The sequence below is a fragment of the Phasianus colchicus genome, chromosome 18, assembly GCF_987193195.1.
Source record: "Phasianus colchicus chromosome 18, bPhaCol1.hap1.1, whole genome shotgun sequence".
NCBI classification, from domain to species: domain Eukaryota; kingdom Metazoa; phylum Chordata; class Aves; order Galliformes; family Phasianidae; genus Phasianus; species Phasianus colchicus.
In genome coordinates this window covers 649,480-669,318 of record NC_143453.1, presented here as the reverse complement: position 1 = coordinate 669,318, position 19,839 = coordinate 649,480, and positions in this window count along the sequence as shown.

The following is a 19,839-nucleotide window of genomic DNA, read 5'->3' as shown; positions in this document are numbered from 1 at the left end:
TTTCCCTTCTACTCTGTTCGTCACAGAATGCTGTAGTGTAGCATCGGGGAAACACACCAAAACGAAATGTCGCTAGAAATAAAGAGAAAGACATAAGAATGAGAGAGAAGCGTAATGCAGAATACATGGACACAAGGAGAAGTCAGAACCGCTCCTTTGCGATGTGCGCAGAAGAAGCTGCTCGTCCGAGAAAAGCATCCGGCTGAAGTCGCTCTTTCTCGGCATGCGAGAGAGACGAGACCGCTGCTGAAGGCTGCAAGCGGCATTCGGGGAGAACCGCGATTTCTCGGCCAGCAACTGCAAACTCTCCGTAGCGGTTAACAGAGATTGGCGCTGTCCACCAACGAGAGCGAAATAGCGAAATTCCGATGCTGAAAACGTGCGAATTGAGCTTAAGGCTTTTCCTCCGACCAGGATCTTTTTGTTCCGCAGGCAAGAATCGATCGCTCTATACTTTCTATAACGTTCTCCGTGAGAGCACCACATCTGCAGGTTCCCGAATATTCATTTGCCTTATTAGGAAGTACTGTCCATTTTTTTCTTTTTCATCTGAGAATGCACGAAATGTCTTAGTCGAGAAGCTTTCCCGTCTGTACATTTTCGTCACAGGCTTCAGAATTGTAGAATCGGAGAACCACCCAAAAACCAGGACGTATATTTAAGAAAACCTGCATTTCTGGTAGAAAATGTCACATCTTTGGGAGAATCATGGTTTTCATGAATAAATGAAATCTCCTTCTGTGGGGAGAAAATGCCATGTATTTGGTCGAAATGGGACACTTGTTGTGGAAAATGTCATCGATTTGGCGAAAGGCTGTATTTCCGGGCGATAATGTCATTGGATTGGAGAAATGCGGTATTTCTGGGAGATAATGTCCTTATTTGGGGAGAAGATGCCGTTCTGTGAGGGAGAAGCATGCATTTCTGAGTTCTTGTGGTAGAAAATGTCATCTATTTGGGAGAATAGTGGTATTTCTGGGAGAAAAGATCCTATTTTTGTTGGAAAAATTGACATTTGGTATAGTCATGTAGTATTTTGTGGATGAAACATGAAGAATATGTAAGAATACTGTCTGTATTTCCATTGGAAAATGTCATCTATGAGGGGAGAAACCTGTTTTTTCAGGGAGAAAATGTCTGATTTCGGAAATGGAAAAGTAGTTCTTGTGGGAGCAAATGTCATGTATTTGGGAGAACGGTGGTATTTCTGGGAGGAAATACCATATGTCTGGAAGAAAGTGTCCTATTTAGGATTGAAATGTGATAGTTGTGGGGGAAAATGTCATGAGTTTGGGCGAAAAGTTGCATTTCTGGGAGAAAATGTTATGTGATGGGAGTAAGCTCGTATTTGTGGGAGATAGTGTCTTATTTTTGGAAGAAAATGCCGTCCTTTTTGTGAAAAACGAGCATTTCGGAGAGAAAATGTCATCTATTTGGGAGAAAGTTGGTATTTCTGGAGAAAATATCATATGCTTGGGAAACAGCTGGTATTGTGGGAGAAAATGTCCTCTTTTTGGAGAAAATGTCATCTTGAGGATTGTAATGTCGTATTGTTTGGAGAAAGCATGAGGCATTTCTAAGAAAAGTGGTATTCCCAGGAGACAGTCACATATTTTCGGGAAGGGGGGTGAGGTCATTTATCTGTGAAAAAGCTGGTATTTCTGGGGGAAAACATCCTATACTGAAGAGACAACTGGTCTTTCTGGCAGGAAATGTCACCCCTTTGGGAGATGAAACGGCCGTCTGATAGTTAGGAGTGTGAAGTAGTATAATGGGGAGGAAATGGGAAGTATTTGTAAGAGAGCTGGTATTTCTGGGAGAAAAGATGGTATTTCTGGGGGGAAAGGTCCTCTCTTTGAGGGAATGCTGGTATGTCTGGAAGGAAATCTATTTTTGGAGGAAACTGCAATAGGGAGGATAGAAAAGTGGTCTTTCTGGTCGAAAATGTCCTCTCTTTTGGGAGAAGGCTGGTATTTCCGGGCAAAAATCGTGTATTTCTGGAGGGAAATGTGGTCTCTCGAGTTGCAATGTGGTATTTCTGGGAGGAAAGGCAATCTACGTGAGAGAAAAGTGGTACTTTGTGGAGAATCTCTCCTATGTTTGGCTGCAAATGTCACCTGGAACAGTTGAAAGTAGTATTTTTTTGGAGAAAATGACAGTTCTGATGAAGAAAAGTGCTGTTTCTGGGAGACTCTACCATCTTTGGTTGGAAAAGGTCCCATCTTGCAGAGAATGCTAGTATTTCTGGGAGAGAAGACCATCTAGTTTTGAAAAAGCAGGGAGTAGTGAGAGGAAAGGTCCTAGTGTTTGGGGTGAAAACAACATCTGGAGAGGATGAGCATGGTGTTTCTGGAAGACAAAGTTCTTGTATTTCTGGGAGAAAAGTGGTATTTCTGGGAGAAAATGTCATCTCTTAGGCAGAAAGCTGGTATTTCTGTGGTCCAATGCCCTATTCTTGATGGAAAGTATCATCGTGTGGAGTGTGAAGTAGTACTTGTGGGATGAAATGCCATCTCTGTGGGAGAATGGTGGTATTTTGTCGAGATAATGTCATATGTTTGGAAGAAAGCTGGTTTTTCTGTCAGAAAATGTGATAGTTTTGGCTGAAAATGACATATTGGGTATTGGAGGGTTGTATTTTTTGGAGAAGAAGGAAACTGATATTTCTGGGAGAAAATATCATGGATTTGGAAGAAAAGTTCATATATCTTTGACAAAGCTGGCATTTCTGGGAGAAAAGATGGTATTTCCGGGGGAAAATGAGCTCTGTTTCGGGGAATGCTGGTATGTCTGGAAGGAAATCTAATTTGGGAGGAAACTGTGATATGAAGTCTAGAAAAGGATGATGGTAAGTCTCATCCTGTGGAGTGTGAAGTAGTACTTGTGGTAGAAAATGTCATCTGTTTGGGAGAATGGTGATATTTGTGGGAGACAAGATCGTATTTTTGTTGGAAAAAGTCACCTTTGGCATTGTCATATAGTATTTTGTGGATGAAGCGTGAAGCATATCTAAGAAAAGCTGTTTTTCTGGTAGAAAACTTCATCTGTTTGGGGAGAAGGCTGTTTTTTCAGGGAGCAAGTCTCCTTCTTTGGGGAGGAAATGTCCTCTTTTGGATGGCCGAGTAGTACTTGAGGGAGGAAATGCCACGTATTTGGGAGAAGGGTGGTATTTGTGGGGGGAAATGGCATAGGTCTGGTAGAAAATGTATTCTTGAGGATTAAAACATGATAGTTGTGGTGGAATAGATCGTGTGTTTGGGCAAAAAGCAGTATTTCTGGGAGCTAATCTCATTGGATTGGAGAAAGCTGGTATTTCTGGGAGCTAATGTGTTCTTTTTGGAAGAAGATGCCATCCTCTGGGTGAAAAACGGGAATTTCTGGGAGAAAATGTCATCGAATGAGGAGAAAGCTGGAACTTCAGGGAGCAAATGAGATAAATGAGGGAGAAAAGTGGGAAACGGTGGGAAAGACTGTCTTGTAGAGGAGAGCAACTGCGGTATTTTTGGTGTGCCAAGTGGTCTTGGGGAGAAAATATGGTAAACACGGGAGAAAATGTCCACTGGAGGAGTGTCAAGTAGTATTTTGGAGAGAAAATGTCAGGTATTTCTCAGAAAAGTGCTTTTTCGGGGAGACTTGATCTCTGTGCTCAAATGACATATTTCTGGGAGAAAATGTCTGATGTGGGGGGGAGAAGGTCATGTATCCGTGAGAAAGCTGGTATTTCTGGGAGAAAATGCCAGGTATTGGTGAGAAAACAGATGCTTGAGAGGGAAAAGGCCATATATATATATATATTTTTTAATATATATATAAATGTAAGAAAAGGCCATCTCTTTGGGATCTGGTAAGAAGTGTATATATAAAAAAAATAAAAATAGGTATGTTGCTTCCAGACGGTGTTCTTCTACTTTTGAATTAGTTTTGGCTCAAAAACTTCCTGAGTCATGTGGTTCTACTGCATATTTATTGAACTTTAAATGGCTCTTACATATTATTTCCCAGTTTACATTCTTAACCCCACAAAAGCCTTCAGTATTGATAGCATTTTAGTAATAAGCTGAACAGATTGTCATCCCTTTTCCATGCATAATCTCTGTTTTTCTTTGAATCTATCATAATTTGAAGCATAATATATCTTTGCTGAGACTGTGAAAAGTTGATCTCTCCATACTCCATGTCACATGCTGCCAAGAGGTCACCCCGTAGCCTTCTTTTAACCAGGCTGAACAAGTCCATGTCCCTTAGCCTGTCTTTGTAGGGGAGGTGCTCCATCCCTCTATCATCTCTGTGGCTCTCCTCTGGACCTTAACAACTCCCTTTCCTTCTTGTACTGGGGGCCCCAGACCTGAACATAATACTCCAGATAACGCTTAATGCTTGAATCTTTCTACAAATCTGCTCATTTATGATTAGCTGCTATGATTAGCTGTGTCAATGCACACAATGGTAAAATATTCTTACATTCTAAGAAAACATGTCTATTTAAAATTCAGAGTTTAGATAGAAATATAGTGTCTAACTTGTAGATGTCTGAACTGATGAACATTCCTCTGATTATTAATGCAGTAATGCAGCATCTCATTTGAGCCTAAAGAGTTCTGGTCACTCACTCAAATATTTCAAGCACTCGGATGTTTGATGTAGCTGTCAATAGGAATTGCAAAGTCAGAGCTCCACACAACAGATGTCCAGGGTAGCCCTATGGATTTAATTCTGCTTTCTGCAATATAGCTTCACAAGGCTGTGATTAGAATCAACCACTTACATATTCTTATCATTTACTGCATTAGTGCATTAGCAAATATGCAAGTCAGCCTTCAGCTTTTCAGTTTACAGATGATGCGCAATGAAAGCAGAGCGGATTTATTGATTAACTTGTTGGAATAAAAGATACTACGAAGTTGCTTCCTTTTACAAGCACTTCTCAGATGTGATCAACCAGCTCCTAAACACATGCAGTGACTTAAGATGTCTTAGACATCTTAAGATGATTTAAGACATGTGAGACACAAAAGGATTTTTTTTTTTTTTTTTGAAGTAGAGCCAAAGAAAATGAGCTACAGTTGCAAAATAGACTTTCAAGTTGTAAAATAAATATTCAAACAATTTATTTAATACTGGCTACTTTATAAATATCTTACACTGAAACCTGACTTAGGTATATTTTGATTTAGAAATCAAATTTAATGTATGAAAAGTTAGTATGTTAGCTATGTCATTTCCTCTCAGAAATGCCACTTTTCCCTTGGAAATTTCACCTTCTCTTCCAAAAAGAGGAGATTTGCTCCCAGAAATACCCCTTCTCTTACAACTGCCACGCGCTTTCTCCCAAAAAGCCTCCATGACAATGCCAAATGGGACACTTGCAACCAAGAAGAGGACACCTTCTCTCAGAAAGACCACTTTTCTCCCCAAGAGAGGAGATTTTCTCCCAGTTGGATGACATTTGCTGTAAGAAAGACCTGTTTTCTTCCCTCAAGAGGACATTGTCTTTCCCACTGAGGACATTTTCTCCCAGAAGTACCGCTACTCTTAGAAACACCTCTGTTTCTTCCCAAATCTGCTCCATGACACGCCTCAGGATGACACTTACTCCCCGATTTGGGGCATTTTCTCCCAGAAGTACCACTTCTCTCCCAAAGGGATGGCCTTTTCCCTCTCTAGCATCTGTTTTCTCACCAATACCTGGCATTTTCTACCAGAAACACCAGCTTTCTCACAGATACAACACCTTCTCCCCCCCACATCAGACCTTTTCTCCCTGAAATACCAGGACTCTGCTGATTATTTCCCAGTTCCTCCCGAACATACAGCATTACACTCCGCAAGAGAACAGTTTCTTTCAGAAATGTGGCATTTTATCACAGATAACCATTTTTATGCCCAGTAGAGCTCGTTTTCTCCACTTCCTTTTTCAAAATACGGCCTTTTTCTTAAAAAACCCAGCCTTCTCACAAATGCCTGTCATTTTCCAACCAAGTCTCCTACTGTTTCCCGAAACAGCATTTTGCTGAGACATACCTGAATTTGCTCTCCAAAATACTCCTCCAGAGGACTTTGTCTCCCGTATTTAACATGTTTTCTCCCCGAGACCACTTGGCACACCAAAAATTCCGCAGTTGCTCTCCTCTACAAGACATTCTTTCCCACACTTTCCCACTTTTCTCCTTATGTCATGACATTTTCTTTAAGAAATGCCCTTTTTTCGCCCAGAGGATGGCATTTTCTTCCAAAAACAACACATTAGCTCCCAGAAATACTGCTTTTTGCCCAAACACACGATCTATTTCACCACAACTATCATGTTTTAATCCTCAAGAATTCATTTTCTATCAGACCTATGCCATTTCCTCCCACAAATACCATCCTTCTTCCAAATATGTGGCACTTCCTCCCACAAGTACTACTTGGCCATCCAAAAGAGGACATTTCCTCCCCAAAGAAGGAGACTTGCTCCCTGAAAAAACAGCCTTCTCCCCAAACAGATGAAGTTTTCTACCAGAAATACAGCTTTTCTGAGATATGCTTCACGCCTCATCCACATCTTCATCTCTCATTCTTATGTCTTTCCCTTGACCAGCAACTGCAAACTCTCCGTAGCGGTTCAGCGCGTGTGTCGCTTTCGACCCACGAGAGCGAAATAGTGGAATTGAGATGCCAAACATGTGAATTCAGCATACTGCATTTCCTGAAAACAGGGTTTTTTTTTTCCGCAGGAAAAAATCCACATCTCTCGACTTTCTGTAACGTCCTCTCTGAAAGCACAAAGTGTGTCTCTCCTGGAACTTCTAGCTGCCTTATTAGAGGGGCTTTTCCCTTCTACTCTGTTCGTCACAGAATGCTGTAGTGTAGCATCGGGGAAACACACCAAAACGAAATGTCGCTAGAAATAAAGAGAAAGACATAAGAATGAGAGAGAAGCGTAATGCAGAATACATGGACACAAGGAGAAGTCAGAACCGCTCCTTTGCGATGTGCGCAGAAGAAGCTGCTCGTCCGAGAAAAGCATCCGGCTGAAGTCGCTCTTTCTCGGCATGCGAGAGAGACGAGACCGCTGCTGAAGGCTGCAAGCGGCATTCGGGGAGAACCGCGATTTCTCGGCCAGCAACTGCAAACTCTCCGTAGCGGTTAACAGAGATTGGCGCTGTCCACCAACGAGAGCGAAATAGCGAAATTCCGATGCTGAAAACGTGCGAATTGAGCTTAAGGCTTTTCCTCCGACCAGGATCTTTTTGTTCCGCAGGCAAGAATCGATCGCTCTATACTTTCTATAACGTTCTCCGTGAGAGCACCACATCTGCAGGTTCCCGAATATTCATTTGCCTTATTAGGAAGTACTGTCCATTTTTTTCTTTTTCATCTGAGAATGCACGAAATGTCTTAGTCGAGAAGCTTTCCCGTCTGTACATTTTCGTCACAGGCTTCAGAATTGTAGAATCGGAGAACCACCCAAAAACCAGGACGTATATTTAAGAAAACCTGCATTTCTGGTAGAAAATGTCACATCTTTGGGAGAATCATGGTTTTCATGAATAAATGAAATCTCCTTCTGTGGGGAGAAAATGCCATGTATTTGGTCGAAATGGGACACTTGTTGTGGAAAATGTCATCGATTTGGCGAAAGGCTGTATTTCCGGGCGATAATGTCATTGGATTGGAGAAATGCGGTATTTCTGGGAGATAATGTCCTTATTTGGGGAGAAGATGCCGTTCTGTGAGGGAGAAGCATGCATTTCTGAGTTCTTGTGGTAGAAAATGTCATCTATTTGGGAGAATAGTGGTATTTCTGGGAGAAAAGATCCTATTTTTGTTGGAAAAATTGACATTTGGTATAGTCATGTAGTATTTTGTGGATGAAACATGAAGAATATGTAAGAATACTGTCTGTATTTCCATTGGAAAATGTCATCTATGAGGGGAGAAACCTGTTTTTTCAGGGAGAAAATGTCTGATTTCGGAAATGGAAAAGTAGTTCTTGTGGGAGCAAATGTCATGTATTTGGGAGAACGGTGGTATTTCTGGGAGGAAATACCATATGTCTGGAAGAAAGTGTCCTATTTAGGATTGAAATGTGATAGTTGTGGGGGAAAATGTCATGAGTTTGGGCGAAAAGTTGCATTTCTGGGAGAAAATGTTATGTGATGGGAGTAAGCTCGTATTTGTGGGAGATAGTGTCTTATTTTTGGAAGAAAATGCCGTCCTTTTTGTGAAAAACGAGCATTTCGGAGAGAAAATGTCATCTATTTGGGAGAAAGTTGGTATTTCTGGAGAAAATATCATATGCTTGGGAAACAGCTGGTATTGTGGGAGAAAATGTCCTCTTTTTGGAGCAAATGTCATCTTGAGGATTGTAATGTCGTATTGTTTGGAGAAAGCATGAGGCATTTCTAAGAAAAGTGGTATTCCCAGGAGACAGTCACATATTTTCGGGAAGGGGGGTGAGGTCATTTATCTGTGAAAAAGCTGGTATTTCTGGGGGAAAACATCCTATACTGAAGAGACAACTGGTCTTTCTGGCAGGAAATGTCACCCCTTTGGGAGATGAAACGGCCGTCTGATAGTTAGGAGTGTGAAGTAGTATAATGGGGAGGAAATGGGAAGTATTTGTAAGAGAGCTGGTATTTCTGGGAGAAAAGATGGTATTTCTGGGGGGAAATGTCCTCTCTTTGAGGGAATGCTGGTATGTCTGGAAGGAAATCTATTTTTGGAGGAAACTGCAATAGGGAGGATAGAAAAGTGGTCTTTCTGGTCGAAAATGTCCTCTCTTTTGGGAGAAGGCTGGTATTTCCGGGCAAAAATCGTGTATTTCTGGAGGGAAATGTGGTCTCTCGAGTTGCAATGTGGTATTTCTGGGAGGAAAGGCAATCTACGTGAGAGAAAAGTGGTACTTTGTGGAGAATCTCTCCTATGTTTGGCTGCAAATGTCACCTGGAACAGTTGAAAGTAGTATTTTTTTGGAGAAAATGACAGTTCTGATGAAGAAAAGTGCTGTTTCTGGGAGACTCTACCATCTTTGGTTGGAAAAGGTCCCATCTTGCAGAGAATGCTAGTATTTCTGGGAGAGAAGACCATCTAGTTTTGAAAAAGCAGGGAGTAGTGAGAGGAAAGGTCCTAGTGTTTGGGGTGAAAACAACATCTGGAGAGGATGAGCATGGTGTTTCTGGAAGACAAAGTTCTTGTATTTCTGGGAGAAAAGTGGTATTTCTGGGAGAAAATGTCATCTCTTAGGCAGAAAGCTGGTATTTCTGTGGTCCAATGCCCTATTCTTGATGGAAAGTATCATCGTGTGGAGTGTGAAGTAGTACTTGTGGGATGAAATGCCATCTCTGTGGGAGAATGGTGGTATTTTGTCGAGATAATGTCATATGTTTGGAAGAAAGCTGGTTTTTCTGTCAGAAAATGTGATAGTTTTGGCTGAAAATGACATATTGGGTATTGGAGGGTTGTATTTTTTGGAGAAGAAGGAAACTGATATTTCTGGGAGAAAATATCATGGATTTGGAAGAAAAGTTCATATATCTTTGACAAAGCTGGCATTTCTGGGAGAAAAGATGGTATTTCCGGGGGAAAATGAGCTCTGTTTCGGGGAATGCTGGTATGTCTGGAAGGAAATCTAATTTGGGAGGAAACTGTGATATGAAGTCTAGAAAAGGATGATGGTAAGTCTCATCCTGTGGAGTGTGAAGTAGTACTTGTGGTAGAAAATGTCATCTGTTTGGGAGAATGGTGATATTTGTGGGAGACAAGATCGTATTTTTGTTGGAAAAAGTCACCTTTGGCATTGTCATATAGTATTTTGTGGATGAAGCGTGAAGCATATCTAAGAAAAGCTGTTTTTCTGGTAGAAAACTTCATCTGTTTGGGGAGAAGGCTGTTTTTTCAGGGAGCAAGTCTCCTTCTTTGGGGAGGAAATGTCCTCTTTTGGATGGCCGAGTAGTACTTGAGGGAGGAAATGCCACGTATTTGGGAGAAGGGTGGTATTTGTGGGGGGAAATGGCATAGGTCTGGTAGAAAATGTATTCTTGAGGATTAAAACATGATAGTTGTGGTGGAATAGATCGTGTGTTTGGGCAAAAAGCAGTATTTCTGGGAGCTAATCTCATTGGATTGGAGAAAGCTGGTATTTCTGGGAGCTAATGTGTTCTTTTTGGAAGAAGATGCCATCCTCTGGGTGAAAAACGGGAATTTCTGGGAGAAAATGTCATCGAATGAGGAGAAAGCTGGAACTTCAGGGAGCAAATGAGATAAATGAGGGAGAAAAGTGGGAAACGGTGGGAAAGACTGTCTTGTAGAGGAGAGCAACTGCGGTATTTTTGGTGTGCCAAGTGGTCTTGGGGAGAAAATATGGTAAACACGGGAGAAAATGTCCACTGGAGGAGTGTCAAGTAGTATTTTGGAGAGAAAATGTCAGGTATTTCTCAGAAAAGTGCTTTTTCGGGGAGACTTGATCTCTGTGCTCAAATGACATATTTCTGGGAGAAAATGTCTGATGTGGGGGGGAGAAGGTCATGTATCCGTGAGAAAGCTGGTATTTCTGGGAGAAAATGCCAGGTATTGGTGAGAAAACAGATGCTTGAGAGGGAAAAGGCCATATATATATATATATTTTTTTATATATATATAAATGTAAGAAAAGGCCATCTCTTTGGGATCTGGTAAGAAGTGTATATATAAAAAAAATAAAAATAGGTATGTTGCTTCCAGACGGTGTTCTTCTACTTTTGAATTAGTTTTGGCTCAAAAACTTCCTGAGTCATGTGGTTCTACTGCATATTTATTGAACTTTAAATGGCTCTTACATATTATTTCCCAGTTTACATTCTTAACCCCACAAAAGCCTTCAGTATTGATAGCATTTTAGTAATAAGCTGAACAGATTGTCATCCCTTTTCCATGCATAATCTCTGTTTTTCTTTGAATCTATCATAATTTGAAGCATAATATATCTTTGCTGAGACTGTGAAAAGTTGATCTCTCCATACTCCATGTCACATGCTGCCAAGAGGTCACCCCGTAGCCTTCTTTTAACCAGGCTGAACAAGTCCATGTCCCTTAGCCTGTCTTTGTAGGGGAGGTGCTCCATCCCTCTATCATCTCTGTGGCTCTCCTCTGGACCTTAACAACTCCCTTTCCTTCTTGTACTGGGGGCCCCAGACCTGAACATAATACTCCAGATAACGCTTAATGCTTGAATCTTTCTACAAATCTGCTCATTTATGATTAGCTGCTATGATTAGCTGTGTCAATGCACACAATGGTAAAATATTCTTACATTCTAAGAAAACATGTCTATTTAAAATTCAGAGTTTAGATAGAAATATAGTGTCTAACTTGTAGATGTCTGAACTGATGAACATTCCTCTGATTATTAATGCAGTAATGCAGCATCTCATTTGAGCCTAAAGAGTTCTGGTCACTCACTCAAATATTTCAAGCACTCGGATGTTTGATGTAGCTGTCAATAGGAATTGCAAAGTCAGAGCTCCACACAACAGATGTCCAGGGTAGCCCTATGGATTTAATTCTGCTTTCTGCAATATAGCTTCACAAGGCTGTGATTAGAATCAACCACTTACATATTCTTATCATTTACTGCATTAGTGCATTAGCAAATATGCAAGTCAGCCTTCAGCTTTTCAGTTTACAGATGATGCGCAATGAAAGCAGAGCGGATTTATTGATTAACTTGTTGGAATAAAAGATACTACGAAGTTGCTTCCTTTTACAAGCACTTCTCAGATGTGATCAACCAGCTCCTAAACACATGCAGTGACTTAAGATGTCTTAGACATCTTAAGATGATTTAAGACATGTGAGACACAAAAGGATTTTTTTTTTTTTTTTTTGAAGTAGAGCCAAAGAAAATGAGCTACAGTTGCAAAATAGACTTTCAAGTTGTAAAATAAATATTCAAACAATTTATTTAATACTGGCTACTTTATAAATATCTTACACTGAAACCTGACTTAGGTATATTTTGATTTAGAAATCAAATTTAATGTATGAAAAGTTAGTATGTTAGCTATGTCATTTCCTCTCAGAAATGCCACTTTTCCCTTGGAAATTTCACCTTCTCTTCCAAAAAGAGGAGATTTGCTCCCAGAAATACCCCTTCTCTTACAACTGCCACGCGCTTTCTCCCAAAAAGCCTCCATGACAATGCCAAATGGGACACTTGCAACCAAGAAGAGGACACCTTCTCTCAGAAAGACCACTTTTCTCCCCAAGAGAGGAGATTTTCTCCCAGTTGGATGACATTTGCTGTAAGAAAGACCTGTTTTCTTCCCTCAAGAGGACATTGTCTTTCCCACTGAGGACATTTTCTCCCAGAAGTACCGCTACTCTTAGAAACACCTCTGTTTCTTCCCAAATCTGCTCCATGACACGCCTCAGGATGACACTTACTCCCCGATTTGGGGCATTTTCTCCCAGAAGTACCACTTCTCTCCCAAAGGGATGGCCTTTTCCCTCTCTAGCATCTGTTTTCTCACCAATACCTGGCATTTTCTACCAGAAACACCAGCTTTCTCACAGATACAACACCTTCTCCCCCCCACATCAGACCTTTTCTCCCTGAAATACCAGGACTCTGCTGATTATTTCCCAGTTCCTCCCGAACATACAGCATTACACTCCGCAAGAGAACAGTTTCTTTCAGAAATGTGGCATTTTATCACAGATAACCATTTTTATGCCCAGTAGAGCTCGTTTTCTCCACTTCCTTTTTCAAAATACGGCCTTTTTCTTAAAAAACCCAGCCTTCTCACAAATGCCTGTCATTTTCCAACCAAGTCTCCTACTGTTTCCCGAAACAGCATTTTGCTGAGACATACCTGAATTTGCTCTCCAAAATACTCCTCCAGAGGACTTTGTCTCCCGTATTTAACATGTTTTCTCCCCGAGACCACTTGGCACACCAAAAATACCGCAGTTGCTCTCCTCTACAAGACATTCTTTCCCACACTTTCCCACTTTTCTCCTTATGTCATGACATTTTCTTTAAGAAATGCCCTTTTTTCGCCCAGAGGATGGCATTTTCTTCCAAAAACAACACATTAGCTCCCAGAAATACTGCTTTTTGCCCAAACACACGATCTATTTCACCACAACTATCATGTTTTAATCCTCAAGAATTCATTTTCTATCAGACCTATGCCATTTCCTCCCACAAATACCATCCTTCTTCCAAATATGTGGCACTTCCTCCCACAAGTACTACTTGGCCATCCAAAAGAGGACATTTCCTCCCCAAAGAAGGAGACTTGCTCCCTGAAAAAACAGCCTTCTCCCCAAACAGATGAAGTTTTCTACCAGAAATACAGCTTTTCTGAGATATGCTTCACGCCTCATCCACATCTTCATCTCTCATTCTTATGTCTTTCCCTTGACCAGCAACTGCAAACTCTCCGTAGCGGTTCAGCGCGTGTGTCGCTTTCGACCCACGAGAGCGAAATAGCGGAATTGAGATGCCAAACATGTGAATTCAGCATACTGCATTTCCTGAAAACAGGGTTTTTTTTTTCCGCAGGAAAAAATCCACAACTCTCGACTTTCTGTAACGTCCTCTCTGAAAGCACAAAGTGTGTCTCTCCTGGAACTTCTAGCTGCCTTATTAGAGGGGCTTTTCCCTTCTACTCTGTTCGTCACAGAATGCTGTAGTGTAGCATCGGGGAAACACACCAAAACGAAATGTCGCTAGAAATAAAGAGAAAGACATAAGAATGAGAGAGAAGCGTAATGCAGAATACATGGACACAAGGAGAAGTCAGAACCGCTCCTTTGCGATGTGCGCAGAAGAAGCTGCTCGTCCGAGAAAAGCATCCGGCTGAAGTCGCTCTTTCTCGGCATGCGAGAGAGACGAGACCGCTGCTGAAGGCTGCAAGCGGCATTCGGGGAGAACCGCGATTTCTCGGCCAGCAACTGCAAACTCTCCGTAGCGGTTAACAGAGATTGGCGCTGTCCACCAACGAGAGCGAAATAGCGAAATTCCGATGCTGAAAACGTGCGAATTGAGCTTAAGGCTTTTCCTCCGACCAGGATCTTTTTGTTCCGCAGGCAAGAATCGATCGCTCTATACTTTCTATAACGTTCTCCGTGAGAGCACCACATCTGCAGGTTCCCGAATATTCATTTGCCTTATTAGGAAGTACTGTCCATTTTTTTCTTTTTCATCTGAGAATGCACGAAATGTCTTAGTCGAGAAGCTTTCCCGTCTGTACATTTTCGTCACAGGCTTCAGAATTGTAGAATCGGAGAACCACCCAAAAACCAGGACGTATATTTAAGAAAACCTGCATTTCTGGTAGAAAATGTCACATCTTTGGGAGAATCATGGTTTTCATGAATAAATGAAATCTCCTTCTGTGGGGAGAAAATGCCATGTATTTGGTCGAAATGGGACACTTGTTGTGGAAAATGTCATCGATTTGGCGAAAGGCTGTATTTCCGGGCGATAATGTCATTGGATTGGAGAAATGCGGTATTTCTGGGAGATAATGTCCTTATTTGGGGAGAAGATGCCGTTCTGTGAGGGAGAAGCATGCATTTCTGAGTTCTTGTGGTAGAAAATGTCATCTATTTGGGAGAATAGTGGTATTTCTGGGAGAAAAGATCCTATTTTTGTTGGAAAAATTGACATTTGGTATAGTCATGTAGTATTTTGTGGATGAAACATGAAGAATATGTAAGAATACTGTCTGTATTTCCATTGGAAAATGTCATCTATGAGGGGAGAAACCTGTTTTTTCAGGGAGAAAATGTCTGATTTCGGAAATGGAAAAGTAGTTCTTGTGGGAGCAAATGTCATGTATTTGGGAGAACGGTGGTATTTCTGGGAGGAAATACCATATGTCTGGAAGAAAGTGTCCTATTTAGGATTGAAATGTGATAGTTGTGGGGGAAAATGTCATGAGTTTGGGCGAAAAGTTGCATTTCTGGGAGAAAATGTTATGTGATGGGAGTAAGCTCGTATTTGTGGGAGATAGTGTCTTATTTTTGGAAGAAAATGCCGTCCTTTTTGTGAAAAACGAGCATTTCGGAGAGAAAATGTCATCTATTTGGGAGAAAGTTGGTATTTCTGGAGAAAATATCATATGCTTGGGAAACAGCTGGTATTGTGGGAGAAAATGTCCTCTTTTTGGAGCAAATGTCATCTTGAGGATTGTAATGTCGTATTATTTGGAGAAAGCATGAGGCATTTCTAAGAAAAGTGGTATTCCCAGGAGACAGTCACATATTTTCGGGAAGGGGGGTGAGGTCATTTATCTGTGAAAAAGCTGGTATTTCTGGGGGAAAACATCCTATACTGAAGAGACAACTGGTCTTTCTGGCAGGAAATGTCACCCCTTTGGGAGATGAAACGGCCGTCTGATAGTTAGGAGTGTGAAGTAGTATAATGGGGAGGAAATGGGAAGTATTTGTAAGAGAGCTGGTATTTCTGGGAGAAAAGATGGTATTTCTGGGGGGAAAGGTCCTCTCTTTGAGGGAATGCTGGTATGTCTGGAAGGAAATCTATTTTTGGAGGAAACTGCAATAGGGAGGATAGAAAAGTGGTCTTTCTGGTCGAAAATGTCCTCTCTTTTGGGAGAAGGCTGGTATTTCCGGGCAAAAATCGTGTATTTCTGGAGGGAAATGTGGTCTCTCGAGTTGCAATGTGGTATTTCTGGGAGGAAAGGCAATCTACGTGAGAGAAAAGTGGTACTTTGTGGAGAATCTCTCCTATGTTTGGCTGCAAATGTCACCTGGAACAGTTGAAAGTAGTATTTTTTTGGAGAAAATGACAGTTCTGATGAAGAAAAGTGCTGTTTCTGGGAGACTCTACCATCTTTGGTTGGAAAAGGTCCCATCTTGCAGAGAATGCTAGTATTTCTGGGAGAGAAGACCATCTAGTTTTGAAAAAGCAGGGAGTAGTGAGAGGAAAGGTCCTAGTGTTTGGGGTGAAAACAACATCTGGAGAGGATGAGCATGGTGTTTCTGGAAGACAAAGTTCTTGTATTTCTGGGAGAAAAGTGGTATTTCTGGGAGAAAATGTCATCTCTTAGGCAGAAAGCTGGTATTTCTGTGGTCCAATGCCCTATTCTTGATGGAAAGTATCATCGTGTGGAGTGTGAAGTAGTACTTGTGGGATGAAATGCCATCTCTGTGGGAGAATGGTGGTATTTTGTCGAGATAATGTCATATGTTTGGAAGAAAGCTGGTTTTTCTGTCAGAAAATGTGATAGTTTTGGCTGAAAATGACATATTGGGTATTGGAGGGTTGTATTTTTTGGAGAAGAAGGAAACTGATATTTCTGGGAGAAAATATCATGGATTTGGAAGAAAAGTTCATATATCTTTGACAAAGCTGGCATTTCTGGGAGAAAAGATGGTATTTCCGGGGGAAAATGAGCTCTGTTTCGGGGAATGCTGGTATGTCTGGAAGGAAATCTAATTTGGGAGGAAACTGTGATATGAAGTCTAGAAAAGGATGATGGTAAGTCTCATCCTGTGGAGTGTGAAGTAGTACTTGTGGTAGAAAATGTCATCTGTTTGGGAGAATGGTGATATTTGTGGGAGACAAGATCGTATTTTTGTTGGAAAAAGTCACCTTTGGCATTGTCATATAGTATTTTGTGGATGAAGCGTGAAGCATATCTAAGAAAAGCTGTTTTTCTGGTAGAAAACTTCATCTGTTTGGGGAGAAGGCTGTTTTTTCAGGGAGCAAGTCTCCTTCTTTGGGGAGGAAATGTCCTCTTTTGGATGGCCGAGTAGTACTTGAGGGAGGAAATGCCACGTATTTGGGAGAAGGGTGGTATTTGTGGGGGGAAATGGCATAGGTCTGGTAGAAAATGTATTCTTGAGGATTAAAACATGATAGTTGTGGTGGAATAGATCGTGTGTTTGGGCAAAAAGCAGTATTTCTGGGAGCTAATCTCATTGGATTGGAGAAAGCTGGTATTTCTGGGAGCTAATGTGTTCTTTTTGGAAGAAGATGCCATCCTCTGGGTGAAAAACGGGAATTTCTGGGAGAAAATGTCATCGAATGAGGAGAAAGCTGGAACTTCAGGGAGCAAATGAGATAAATGAGGGAGAAAAGTGGGAAACGGTGGGAAAGACTGTCTTGTAGAGGAGAGCAACTGCGGTATTTTTGGTGTGCCAAGTGGTCTTGGGGAGAAAATATGGTAAACACGGGAGAAAATGTCCACTGGAGGAGTGTCAAGTAGTATTTTGGAGAGAAAATGTCAGGTATTTCTCAGAAAAGTGCTTTTTCGGGGAGACTTGATCTCTGTGCTCAAATGACATATTTCTGGGAGAAAATGTCTGATGTGGGGGGGAGAAGGTCATGTATCCGTGAGAAAGCTGGTATTTCTGGGAGAAAATGCCAGGTATTGGTGAGAAAACAGATGCTTGAGAGGGAAAAGGCCATATATATATATATTTTTTTTAATATATATATAAATGTAAGAAAAGGCCATCTCTTTGGGATCTGGTAAGAAGTGTATATATAAAAAAAATAAAAATAGGTATGTTGCTTCCAGACGGTGTTCTTCTACTTTTGAATTAGTTTTGGCTCAAAAACTTCCTGAGTCATGTGGTTCTACTGCATATTTATTGAACTTTAAATGGCTCTTACATATTATTTCCCAGTTTACATTCTTAACCCCACAAAAGCCTTCAGTATTGATAGCATTTTAGTAATAAGCTGAACAGATTGTCATCCCTTTTCCATGCATAATCTCTGTTTTTCTTTGAATCTATCATAATTTGAAGCATAATATATCTTTGCTGAGACTGTGAAAAGTTGATCTCTCCATACTCCATGTCACATGCTGCCAAGAGGTCACCCCGTAGCCTTCTTTTAACCAGGCTGAACAAGTCCATGTCCCTTAGCCTGTCTTTGTAGGGGAGGTGCTCCATCCCTCTATCATCTCTGTGGCTCTCCTCTGGACCTTAACAACTCCCTTTCCTTCTTGTACTGGGGGCCCCAGACCTGAACATAATACTCCAGATAACGCTTAATGCTTGAATCTTTCTACAAATCTGCTCATTTATGATTAGCTGCTATGATTAGCTGTGTCAATGCACACAATGGTAAAATATTCTTACATTCTAAGAAAACATGTCTATTTAAAATTCAGAGTTTAGATAGAAATATAGTGTCTAACTTGTAGATGTCTGAACTGATGAACATTCCTCTGATTATTAATGCAGTAATGCAGCATCTCATTTGAGCCTAAAGAGTTCTGGTCACTCACTCAAATATTTCAAGCACTCGGATGTTTGATGTAGCTGTCAATAGGAATTGCAAAGTCAGAGCTCCACACAACAGATGTCCAGGGTAGCCCTATGGATTTAATTCTGCTTTCTGCAATATAGCTTCACAAGGCTGTGATTAGAATCAACCACTTACATATTCTTATCATTTACTGCATTAGTGCATTAGCAAATATGCAAGTCAGCCTTCAGCTTTTCAGTTTACAGATGATGCGCAATGAAAGCAGAGCGGATTTATTGATTAACTTGTTGGAATAAAAGATACTACAAAGTTGCTTCCTTTTACAAGCACTTCTCAGATGTGATCAACCAGCTCCTAAACACATGCAGTGACTTAAGATGTCTTAGACATCTTAAGATGATTTAAGACATGTGAGACACAAAAGGATTTTTTTTTTTTTTTTTTTGAAGTAGAGCCAAAGAAAATGAGCTACAGTTGCAAAATAGACTTTCAAGTTGTAAAATAAATATTCAAACAATTTATTTAATACTGGCTACTTTATAAATATCTTACACTGAAACCTGACTTAGGTATATTTTGATTTAGAAATCAAATTTAATGTATGAAAAGTTAGTATGTTAGCTATGTCATTTCCTCTCAGAAATGCCACTTTTCCCTTGGAAATTTCACCTTCTCTTCCAAAAAGAGGAGATTTGCTCCCAGAAATACCCCTTCTCTTACAACTGCCACGCGCTTTCTCCCAAAAAGCCTCCATGACAATGCCAAATGGGACACTTGCAACCAAGAAGAGGACACCTTCTCTCAGAAAGACCACTTTTCTCCCCAAGAGAGGAGATTTTCTCCCAGTTGGATGACATTTGCTGTAAGAAAGACCTGTTTTCTTCCCTCAAGAGGACATTGTCTTTCCCACTGAGGACATTTTCTCCCAGAAGTACCGCTACTCTTAGAAACACCTCTGTTTCTTCCCAAATCTGCTCCATGACACGCCTCAGGATGACACTTACTCCCCGATTTGGGGCATTTTCTCCCAGAAATACCACTTCTCTCCCAAAGGGATGGCCTTTTCCCTCTCTAGCATCTGTTTTCTCACCAATACCTGGCATTTTCTCCCAGAAACACCAGCTTTCTCACAGATACAACACCTTCTCCCCCCCACCTCAGACCTTTTCTCCCAGAAATACCAGGACTCTGCTGATTATTTCCCAGTTCCTCCCGAACATACAGCATTACACTCCGCAAGAGAACAGATTCTTTCAGAAATGTGGCATTTTATCACAGATAACCATTTTTATGCCCAGTAGAGCTCGTTTTCTCCACTTCCTTTTTCAAAATACGGCCTTTTTCTTAAAAAACCCAGCCTTCTCACAAATGCCTGTCATTTTCCAACCAAGTCTGCTACTGTTTCCCGAAACAGCATTTTGCTGAGACATACCTGAATTTGCTCTCCAAAATACTCCTCCAGAGGACTTTGTCTCCCGTATTTACCATGTTTTCTCCCCGAGACCACTTGGCACACCAAAAATACCGCAGTTGCTCTCCTCTACAAGACATTCTTTCCCACACTTTCCCACTTTTCTCCTTATGTCATGACATTTTCTTTAAGAAATGCCCTTTTTTCGCCCAGA